General features: G+C 38.4%; 1 non-coding gene across 1 annotated transcript; it reads left to right on the top strand.

Moving 5' to 3' along the window:
- The first annotated feature begins 2,320 nt into the window (after positions 1-2,320).
- Positions 2,321-2,393, top strand: Trnaa-agc (transfer RNA alanine (anticodon AGC)). The gene has a single exon. It is a non-coding gene; the product is annotated as a tRNA-Ala (tRNA).
- The last annotated feature ends 5,367 nt before the right edge of the window (positions 2,394-7,760 follow it).

Here is a 7,760-nt window from a genome sequence, read left to right as displayed (position 1 = left end):
AGCAATTTTTTTTATGTAATTTAAAGATTAAAGATGATCATTTCAATAATTAAGATATGAAAAAATATGTTCAATATCATTGAAAAAACAACCCTCATAGTAATAAGTCTTTAAATATCGGCCGTACGGTTATAAAGATAAAATTAAATATGCAATTTATTACGGAACTTGTTAAGATGGAGTCTACGGATCGATTTTTTAAAAATACGTCGTTTTAAGCAAAAAAACTATATTACCTACTTAATTGTCATGCTGAACATAATATATCCAAAAATTACGAAAAATCCATTGAATAGAAAGTTATTTACAGTTAAAAGTAATTTTTACGGAAAATTGGGCGACATTGCATTTTTCGGGTTTGTATTACTGTACACATAGATTCGAAAAAGTTGTCAAAAAACAAATATATGACAAATAAATGTTATCAAAGGCAAGATAAGTTACTTTTCTACCTAACTGGATATGTTTTAGTGTCTTTATTCAATGTAGCATGTTTATGCAGCTCGAAAAAGATACAGTGTTTACCGATGTATTGGAAAATTTAAAATGGCACCTGAATCTCTCTTTGACACGGTAAGTTTGGGAAAAGGACTTAAAAATATAAAAATATGCAAAATACTGTTAAAAACCCACCGAATATATGTCAGTTTATATCACGGTAACATATATTGAGCGATTTTTTAACCGTATTTTTTCTATTTTTTATTTATAACTCCTTTTCCCACACTTACCGTGTCAAAGAGAGATGCGGGCGCCATTTTAAATTTTCCAATACATCGGTAAACATTGTATGTTTTTCGAGCTGAATAAACATGTTACATTGAATAAAAACACTAAAAACATATCCAGTTAGGTAGAAAAGTAACTTATATTGCCTTTGATAACATTTATTTGTTCTATATTTGTTTTGTGACAACTTTTTCGAATCTATGTGTACAGTAAAACAACCCCAATCATTTTATCATTTCACATTTTCAGGTTTTCAAATTTTCTCATTAAAAAAATGTTTTCTAAAATGTGTGGCTAAGTACGTAACATATTTTTGCTTAAAACGACATTTTTTTTAATCGATCTGTCAACTCCATCTTAACAAGCACCTTTACCGGCCTTCGTGACAAGATCAAAGTGTAGTATCTGTTCCGGCAGATACTGCACTTAAGATAATTTGTACCAGTCAATGGAGGGGAAACCCTCTATACTGGGACAATTATTATTTTTGGTAACCAGAGTGCCCCCTTTTTGCATACTTTTAGGGGAGCTGGTTTTTACCTCACATTAAAAACGGCCTTGTGCCTAATTTGCTCAGTGGGGGAGCAAATAAACACCATCTGTTCCGGCAGATACTGCAAGCAAAGACCAGATGTGGGGGCAACCCCACATACCTGACCTTTAACCAGCTCCCATTTCCCACCTCTCGGGAGCTGGTCCCCTTTTTCCCTTCCCCCTCCCTTCACTCCTCACATTAAAAATCGGCCTTGTGCCTAATTTGCTCGGTGGGGGAGCAAATAAATACCATCTGTTCTTCAGATGCTGCACTTCTATTTCTTGTTCTCTTTCGGTGGAGGAGAAATCCTTCACGACTGAGACAATTTTTATTTTTGTACCTTTTCTCCACGTTAAAAAACGACCCTGGTGTCTAACTCTGTCCCGTGGGGAGGCATAGTAAATAGGTACTATCTGTACTTTAGTTGGGTATGCCTCTCTCTCTCTCTCTCTCTCTCTCTCTCTCTCTCTCTCTCTATCTATCTATCTATCTATCTATCTATCTATCTATCTATATATATATATATATATATATATATATATATATATAAAAGTGACATTGCTTGTCTGTCTATCTAAGGAACGATAAACGCTTCTGTTAATTTTGGGTATACAGACTTGAAATCTAAGCTAATTCCCCATCCGTAAAAAAAAATATGCAGTACAATTATTAAGCATTTAAGTCAGGTTTGACATAGACAACAAGGGGGGGGGACAAGCTAGGGATGGTAGAGGGGAAAACAGTAAAAAAGTTGTGGTATCAGCCGAGCAGCGGTAAGAAAAAATGAAAAGACGAAGAGTAGATAAGACGGAGGAGGGGGGGGAGAAAACGAAGAGAGGGTGTAAGAAAAACGTAGCGTTGTTGAATACTAGATTTGGGTCATCCGGTATCAACTTTAAAAGTGTCAGTCTATTCTGAGCCAACCAACCGAGTTAATGAGCCAGATAGGCGCTCCTCGTTTTACCATATGATAACGTGTAAAACTATCACAATATTATGCTGGCTATAAATAGCCTTTAAGAATAGTATTAGATATTTTTAGCAGGAAAATATCGCGGGGAATTAGCTCAGATGGTAGAGCGCTCGCTTAGCATGCGAGAGGTACGGGGATCGATGCCCCGATTCTCCAGGCCTCTGCTTTTTTTTTTTAATTTTATATTTTTAAGGAATGCATAAATCTTTATAATTAATTAGCGGAGGGAGGGGGGCTTTGCCCGGGCGTAAGAGACGCTTAAATATGATATTTTATTTTGTCAAGATTTCGTTATTATCAAGTTGTGATCAAGGTTGCGGAGTCGGAGGTTTTAGCTGGAGTCGGAGGCGGAGTCGGAGTTCTAAAAGTACAAGGAGTCGGAGTCGGAATTTTTTATCCGACTCCGACTCCTTAAGTCCAATGAATTTATTTTTTTTACATGGCTTTCCTGCTTGGTTTTACCATTTTTTAAAAAATTACATTTTCTAACCAAACAAGGCACATTGCCACTTTGATGTAGGGGGCTGCTATCAGGGATCTAAGTTTCAGGGGTACTATGTAGGGAGTTTAGCAGCAAGATGTCTGTTTACATTACGCTTGAACTTCTGCATGTCAGTACAGTTAGGGAAGCAGGAAACCGGAAGAGAATTCCAAAGTCTAGCAGTTCTGGGGAAGAAACTATTAGAGTAGAAGGATTTCTTACATCTAGGGATCTCGACTGTGTAGGGGTGGGACTTTGCTGCTTGTTGGGTTTGTCGGGGGTATTTTCATTGAGGAGGTGCAAGAGCTTGTAGTTCGTCAGAGCATCCACCATTAAAATACTTGTATAACAGGCAGAGGGATGCAACATTTCGTCGATGGGACAGGGGCTGAAGCTTAGATAACAGTTCAGGACCTATCAGGTTGGCGACTCTCTTTAGAACACTGTCCAGGAGCGAGAGACTAGTAGCAGATGCACCAGCCGAAATGTGCAGCAGTACTCGATACATGGGCGAATGGTGGCTTTGTAGAGGTACAGGATATTTTCAGGCGTAAGTAACATTCAAGCACGGTAGAGAAAACCCATTTTCTTCACAGCAGCCTTGGCAATGATCTCAATGTATTTATTCCAACTCATGTTCCCTGTGAACGTTAAGCCAAGGAGTTTGAACGAAATACTTTCAGGTTATGTATCTTTAGCCATAACTATTCGTGGTTGGTAAGGTTTCATGTAATTATTAAAGGAAACGAGCTTTGTCTTGGCAGCTTTGAACGTTACCATCCATTTCTGATCCCATTCCACTACAGAGTGAAGGTATTCCTCTAGGGTTTCCGCCATTGCCTTAGATCTATGCTCATTAGTTTCCCCCCACGTGCCTGCTATAGAGCGTGATGTCATCAGCAAATATACCCATGTCAGAGAAAATTTTATCCAGTAAGGATCGATCTCTGAGGTACACCTGCATTTATATTATATTGTTTGGACGTACACCCATCAAGGACAAACTGGATTCTTCTCTCATTTAAGAAGGATTTAATTATGTTATGTCCAGTAATACCATAGATTATATTTTCATGAGAAGACCATCGTGTCATACCTTGTCAAAAGTCTTAAATATATATATAGGGTTACTGCCCTCCCCTCCCCTGCCTTATTCAGTGCTTGGTATATACGTTCAGAGATTACAGTTAGAATATCTACAGTAGAACGGGCTTGCCTAAATCCATATTGATGGTCAAACAGAAGTTTAGCAGGTGTAAGGTAGTGGACTAGAGCTTGATTAATTAAAGACTCAAATATTTTGGCAAAAAGCGGGAGGAGATTAATTGGGCAATAATTTAATGGGTCAGTTCGTTTGCCAGAGATTTTGTAAACTGGTACCACAGAAGCAATATTCCAGCTGTCAGGAAAGAAAGATTCGTTAAGACATTTGTTAAAGAGTTTAGAAAGAACTGGAACAACCTCAGCGGAGCATTTTTTTTTTTAATAGCACAGCCGGTATGAGATCAAGTCCACATGCTTTTGAGGTGTCTATGTTTTTTATGATATCATATACTTGAGAAGGGGTGATTTTCAGATCATCTGGTGTGGTTTCTGTCCACAGAGGAAAATCAGGGAGGGAATGGTTTGCGGGGTCCAAGGTAGAGTTTGAGGGAAAATAACGGGCAAACATGTTAGCTTTCTCAGTTGCTGTACAAACAACTTCATGATTGTTGGATAGTGGGAGAATTATTGATTGCCCATTATTTACTATACTATTGTAGATTTTCCAGAAATCATGAGTTCCTAATTTCTGCGCATCAATGCATTTCCTGGTGGTTTCAGTATATTCACTCTTAGCTGTTGCTACTTCTTTCTTACAATTACTTCTAGCTTCTATATACTTTGTCTGTTTGTACAGGACTTATGCTGGATAAATCTATGGTATTCATATTGCCTCTGAGCAATGGCAGCTGCACATGTAGAAGTAAACTATTTGGGGGAGTGGTGTTTGCTATAGAACTTCTGTGTAGGAACATATGCTTCAATTGCTGCTTTGAACCATTCAGTAGTCTCATTTGCACACTATTCTGCAAGAAGAGAAAAGATATTTCCCTATGCGATCGCTAATGGCATCCCAGTCAGCCTTATTTTAGTACGTTGTCGTTTTGAGCAATGGCTCTTCAACTTGGGGTCGAGTGTTTAGAGTGATTCTATCATTATCACAGCATGATCAGCATTCCTAAGTGGATAATCAGCATTTGTTACACAATCCTCAGGATCTCTTGTCAGAAATAGATCCACAAGTGAGGCTTGCTGGTCCTGGCGATCTGGGAGATGGGTCGGGAATGTTACTGTCTGTGTCAAGGAATGGGATATAGCAAAATTATGGATGATGCTACTAGCTGTGTCAGTTTAGTTAGAAAAGCCAAGCAAATTTCTGTGGCAGGCGTTAGAGTCACTAAATACATGTATTTTGGCGCTAGTGTCAAGGGAGAGTGCTACATCTATGCTGTAAGAGACATGATGGAGAGCAATAAAGAAAATACAAGTAGCTAACGCTATGTTGTAAATTTAGTTTAAAGCACATGAAGGCCTGGTCACCTGATTCTAGTGTAGATTCCCTAGACATGGAGAAGGTGTTACAAATATAGACTCCAAGTCTGTTCCTGTTAAAGTCCTTACGACAAAGTGTAACATAACCCAGACATGTTAAAGATGTTAGAGGGGATGGAGAAGTGCAAGTTAATTTCACTTAGTGCTAAGATATCTGGGGAGTTTGCTAGGAGAAATTATTCTACATCCTCTAAAATAGTTCTAAGTCCTCGGATATGTGTAAATGCAAGCCTCAAGGGACGAGGCTTGAGTGTGTGTCTGGTTTGAACATCTTTTTGGATTGAGCTATCATTTCATTCTATTTAGTAGTTTCAGATCTAGATTGAGGTGCTAGGCAAAACGCATGTGCATAGCCACCATCATGCAACACGAGTAGACCATCAGCCGGCTCCTCATCCCACAAGAATGTGGTCTCGGGAATGCCCACCAGAGATGAATGCAGGATGCCTTTCCATGCATAACATGGCGCTACAAATATCCTGATATTACACAACTGATGATAGAACAGCCGTTCTAAGCGCTATCAAAGGGCTTCTGTACTGTCAGTTGGAAACAGCAACTGTCAACCCTCAAACTTGTCCGACAGGAGTGGCCCAGTCCAATCATGGTAGCATATATGGTAAATAAGCACCCCCAAGATGCCCAGTAATAGGAGAAGGGAATAAGGCAAATGTAGGGGACGGCATTCATTGCCCTATTCAGGAAACAAGGCTGAGCACTGGGCGTCTCTAATGAGTCCTTGTGGCCGCACCTCTGCTCCTGGCTAATAGGCCAAGAAGGAATATGGAGTATAGATAGGCAGAGCCTATCTACTCCTTAAGCAGTTTAGGTTTGCAAACCGGTTATTTGATCAAGTCACCAACTATAGGGAGGTTGTCGTCCAGGAATGAGGAGGCCTCCCTTCCCTGTTTGGTGCCAAGACGTATGAGGTCAGCGGCACAGGTCTACAAATCAGAGTTTTCCTTATCCTAGATGGATGACCTAACCAGATCTATTGGTCTATCAGCACTGAGAGGGTTTTTCCTGCACCTGGTTGCATGGATAGTGAGGATTGATAGAGTTAGTATCAAAGAATTAGTATCTGCTTTGAAGTTATACTCCTAAGAATAGGATTAAGATTGCTTACGTTTTTAAAGGAGGTATGTATGAATGTAGGGTGTAGATTAAAGGTGAATATCTACTAGGGTTAAGAAAAGATCAAATATGGTTTGTGGATTAGTGACTAATTGGAAAATTATAGTATAAGGGTTAGGGTGCATTTCGAAATGTGCTTTAGATGTTAGTTTTCAAGTAAAGATAATCACCAGTACTTTATCCCATCTAATGAAAGAAATATATAGTTGCTAGTTCATACAGATCACTTATAATCTGGGCACAAACTGTGGCTATTAGTTATCTATTTTATAGATATTCTTTAGAGTATAAATATAGGTTAAGCTAATGCATCCCTTAGCAATAGAAATGTATAGATGTTTAGTATTTATCGATTTTGAAAAAGTCAGCCTACTAAAGTTTAGGACCGGAAGCTAACTCCTCCTCCCAAGATACGTGCAAAGTATGTGATTTGAGATCAGCTTGGGGAGAAGAGCAATTGTTTTTTTTGTCCAGTTGAAACAGGAGAGATGATATAACTTACAAGAATACAGCATTAATATACAATATAGATACACAGGGATTTGGGGAGGATTGAAGAGTATAAGGATTTTTAATGTTTATCATGCAAAACAGACAGGAAGGCATCTTGGAGGCAAAGCATTATCCTTTTAAAGCAGACATTTAGAAATAACATTTGTTCCAGTTATTATAGTAACATATATCAGTAACAATATACATGTGGCCAGTATAGGCCTTATATTTAAACATTACACTTCGTCATAGAATGAGAAATCATGATTTCCAAAAAGAGGAAAGCAGTATAAGTAAATAAGAGTCGGAAAACAGGTTTGGTGAATAAGCAATAACTTAATTGCTTCATAAGCAGTGGTTTGCACAATTTAACAGTTTTTGTATGGTTTTGTTTTTATTTTTGGAGATATCTCATATTTTGTACTGTACTGTAATGCTTCCACTTCATCAAGATATTTCGGTCTCTCAGATCACTGCAAATCCTGTCTAGACAGCTGTTTTCGTTTTGGTTGTGATGTCACACAAGATCAATGAAATTTCTGTCTTTGAGTGGGATCACTGTAGATTACATTGGATAACAATCGGATTGTAATCTAAAAGTTATCCAGTGGAATTGCCAAATGGAGTTGCCAAATTCCATTTGGCAATTGGATTAGTTCGGGATCAATCCGGAATTACAATCTTATCTCCCCCACCCAAAAAAATAATGGGCATAAATCAATAAGAAGCAACCCAAAGCACTATAACCCTTTATAGCTTCTTCGTTTTTTTTTTTCGCATAGGAGTCACCACTTATCAAAGCCCAAAGGTCACTCGAGGAT

This window comes from Euprymna scolopes, chromosome 27 (assembly GCF_053919585.1).
Source record: "Euprymna scolopes isolate OS-2025 chromosome 27, ASM5391958v1, whole genome shotgun sequence".
NCBI lineage: Eukaryota > Metazoa > Mollusca > Cephalopoda > Sepiida > Sepiolidae > Euprymna > Euprymna scolopes.
Note: the sequence above shows the minus strand (reverse complement) of the source record. Positions and strands in the feature narration are given on the sequence as shown.